The sequence below is a fragment of the Vidua macroura genome, chromosome 1 (genome assembly GCF_024509145.1).
Source record: "Vidua macroura isolate BioBank_ID:100142 chromosome 1, ASM2450914v1, whole genome shotgun sequence".
Lineage (NCBI taxonomy): Eukaryota > Metazoa > Chordata > Aves > Passeriformes > Viduidae > Vidua > Vidua macroura.
This window is the reverse complement of record NC_071571.1, coordinates 54,013,592-54,017,448: the sequence shown is the minus strand read 5'-3', so window position 1 is coordinate 54,017,448 and position 3,857 is coordinate 54,013,592. Positions and strand designations below refer to the sequence as shown.

Below are 3,857 nucleotides of genomic sequence, written 5' to 3'. Positions count from 1 at the left end.
ACGAATGAAGAAACCTCCAAGAAACTATAAAAGAGATTGAATAAGGGGGGTGGGGTGTGGGGCACTGCAGTGTGGGACACTGCAGGAGGGGCGGTTAGGAGACCCCTACCCACCCAGCGCTGTTTTGCTTGCTACTGCTTGCTGTAATTAATAAAATTCTAATTGACCTTAAAAAGGCTGAATCAAATTATTCGCCTCAATTTATCACAGGGAGAAGGCTAAAGGGAGGGGAAATATAACATTAACCAGTGGGGAAAAGGGAAAGGAGTGTTCTTGGTGGAAGAACCAAAGGGAAAACGTGGAACAGAGAAGATTCTAGGCTAAGGGGCAGACTTGAACAATAACTGACAGGACAGGGGGAGAGTACAATTCTCTTCCAAAAGGGGGTGGAGAACTCATACAACTGCTGTTTCCCATGGCAACCCTAGACTGCCTTCCCCAACCCCTCCTCCTACACCAGTGACAGCTTTTAACACTGAAGGGCAGTGCTATTGTATAACAAACACTTAACTCTTAGCCCAGCCAGGCTTGCTGGCTACTTTTGCAAGCTTTTTACCAACTAGCGATGCTTGTAAGCGGTGCTTGTAACTCCTAGCTTGTACCACGCTCCCACTAGCTGCGCTATCAGCTAGCGGCGTTCAAAGCAGCTCCTCAAACCGCGGCTTGTGCCCGCGCACCCGCTGCGCTATCAGCTGGGCTGCGCCTAAAGCACCTTTGCAAGCCCCGACTTAAGCCCCGCGCCACGCTCCCCCAGCTCGCCAGAGACAGCCCCTGCCACGCATGCGCACCACCCGCTCTATCAGGCAGTGTGGCTGAGGGTTGTCCCACGCATGCGCCCCACCCGCACTATCAGGTAGAGTGGCAGCTAGCCGCCCCGCGCATGCGCACTACCTGCACTATCAGGTACTGTGGCTGAGAGCTGCCCTGCGCATGCGCTCCACCCGCTCTATCATGTAGAGCGGCTGCTAGCCGCCCCAAGCATGCGCACTACCCGCACTATCAGGTAGTGTGGCTGAGAGCTGCCCCGCGCATGCACACTACCCGCACTATCAGGTAGTGTGGGCTGAGAGCTGCCCTGTGCATGCGCTCTCTAGCACTGCCGCGCCACGTCTCTGTATCTTAGCAACGCCGCACCGCGCTTCACCGTTCCACTCACACATACACACACACGCACAAGCACGCACGTCCGGACGTAACAGACACACTACACTGCAATCGGGACAAACACCACACACTGAAATCGCGATTTTGCCCTCCCCGAGCCGCGCTATCAGCTGGGGAGGTCCTCCCGCCGACGGCCTCTCCCCCGATGGCGGTCTGCTTGCAAGCCCCTAGGCAAACCTGCGCGCAAAAACATCTTTTTGCGACTTATCAGTGCCAACCTCAAGAAAAGAAATTAATACATACCGCTTTCATCCGCTGGCCGTGGTCTGCTCCCCGCAGTGTACAGCCGAGGCGCAGAGTCCCTCCGGGGAAAAGCCCCGTGGCGCCTGAGGGTGTCTGCTCCCAACCGGACCTGCGGGTGAGCAGAGCAGTCCCTTCGTGGTCGCCAACTGAAACGATACGCGGAAGAAATCAATAGACTCCATAAGCTGGGGTAGTTATGAAGTGGGTATGTATGTCAGCGCCCGGCACAAGTGAGATAGCTCTCCAAAACTTGTGCCCCGAGCCTCAGTCTGACCCACACTTTTATTCTTAAAGACGTTCCATATGCAATACACTGCACGACTTTTTCATGCGTATTCAACCCCTGGCCCCGCCTGTCCTCGCTTCTCATGCTAAGTAAGTCCACGCCCTTCTGGGCATGCGTGGTTTGCTGCGGTAGTCGTACGGGGGTGTCTTGGTGGTCCTGAGGCTGAAGATTGTGGTCTTCCTCATGATTGAACTTTTGAACTTTTCCTCTCTGCGCGTGCGCTTTTGGTCCTTTGGTGCTTATCTGACTACGTCTGTCAGTCTTGATAGGCTTGGAGACAGAGGAGCTTGTTTATCTGGGTTCTTTGCTTCTTCTGGTATTGTTCTTAAGGCAAGAAGCTTCAGAAATTTGCATTTTCCTTTGCCCTTTGTATTAGGCAGAGGTTTCTTAAGTAAAAGGTTGAAAATTCAACAGATAACTCTACAAGTTAAATTATAAATGCTTAATTAATTTTGTTAACCTAACTCTAAAAATCTCTGTTTCACCTCGAGAGCTGTCACAGAGCAGAAGGGCAGATGAGATGCTGAAAAGCAGCAAAGCTGAACAGCCTGCCTCAGCTTCAGCAGTGTGCAATTGACTGAAGGCGAAAAACCAAGCAGCAGAGCAGCGGGCTTCTGTGCGCACTGAAGGCAATTGCAAGAATCCAGCAGCTGCTCCTTGCCAAGCACAGGCAGCTGCCTAGGTTCTTGCTTCTTGACCAACTCACAGTTGCCCTTCTTTTCAGCAGCTGCCACCGTGTTCTCTGCATCTCGGAGCCTCTGGAGAGCAGCAAGAATTTCCAATAAGGGATGCATGAGGACTACGTCAAAATCCAGGAAAGTTGTCCTGGAACACCTTCTTTTGGCACGCCAAAAGTGAATTCAAAAGGCAGGAGAGCGGCAGCCACCGTCCTGCAGCTGTCTGCGAGCTTCGCACACAAGCCGGCTTCTTCGCGGCTTCGTCCTTCGCCTCTTGCAAGCTACCGCGATCTCCGGCTGCCGGAGGACAAGAAGCGGCTACTTCGCGCAGAGATCACTGGAGCGGCAGCGGTGCGCTCCGGAGAGCCGCTTCTGCCGAAAGACGCCGGCAAGCGGCACTTGCTTTCGGCCAGCTCCGGAGCTGCGTATTCTGCCTCTCGAGTGGCCTACATCTTAGCGAAAAGCTTTTCCGCTCCAGTTCTCAAGGAGAAAGTCTCCCAGCACTGCTCACTTAGCCCGACCTTGCCAGGAAATAAGATTTGCTGCACATTCCAAGGACACTGCACTTTCCTGGGCAAGCTGCAAACTGCTGACAGATGGCCGTGCTCTCTGCCCACTCCTGCCCAGTTCTTGGTACTAGCGGGCACGTTGCAGCCTGGCGAAGGCAAGAAGCCTCGACAGCTGTCACAGAGCAGAAGGGCAGCTGAGATGCTGAAAAGCAGCAAAGCTGAACAGCCTGCCTCAGCTTCAGCAGTGTGTAATTGACTGAAGGCGAAAAACCAAGCAGCAGAGCTGCGGGCTTCTGTGCGCACTGAAGGCAATTGCGAGAATCCAGCAGCAGCTCCTTGCCAAGCCCAGTCAGCTGCCTAGGTTCTTGCTTCTTGACCAACTCACAGTTGCCCTTCTTTTCAGCAGCTGCCACCGTGTTCTCTGCATCTCGGAGCCTCTGGAGAGCAGCAAGAATTTCCAAGGAGGGATGCAAGACGACTACGTCAAAATCCAGGAATGTTGTCCTGGAACACCTTCCATTGGCATGCCAAAAGTGAATTCAACAGGCAGGAGAGCAGCAGCCACCGTCCTGCAGCTGTCTGCGAGCTTCGCACACAAGCCGGCTTCTTCGCGGCTTCGTTCTTCGCCTCTTGCAATCTACCGCGATCTCCGGCTGCCGGAGGCCAAGAAGCGGCTACTTCACGCAGAGATCACTGGAGCAGCAGCGGTGCGCTCCGGAGAGCCGCTTCTGCCGAAAGACGCCGGCAAGCGGCACTTGCTTTCGGCCAGCTCCGGAGCTCCGTATTCTGCCTCTCTAGTCGCCTACATCTTAGCGAAAAGCTTTTCAGCTCCAGTTCTCAAGGAAAAAGTGTACCAGCACTGCTCACTTAGCCCGACCTTGCCAGGAAATAAGATTTGCTGCACATTCCAAGGACACTGCACTTTCCTGGGCAAGCTGCAACCTGCTGGCAGATGGCCGTGCTCTCTGCCCACTCCTG

At 54.2% G+C, this 3,857-nt stretch overlaps 1 long non-coding RNA gene across 1 annotated transcript; it reads left to right on the top strand.

The window, feature by feature from the left end:
* Nucleotides 1–1,392: 1,392 nt before the first annotated feature.
* Nucleotides 1,393–2,298, top strand: LOC128810730 (uncharacterized). The gene is made up of 3 exons (XR_008438121.1): nt 1,393–1,522; nt 1,702–1,782; nt 2,185–2,298. It is a non-coding gene; the product is annotated as an uncharacterized LOC128810730 (long non-coding RNA).
* The last annotated feature ends 1,559 nt before the right edge of the window (nt 2,299–3,857 follow it).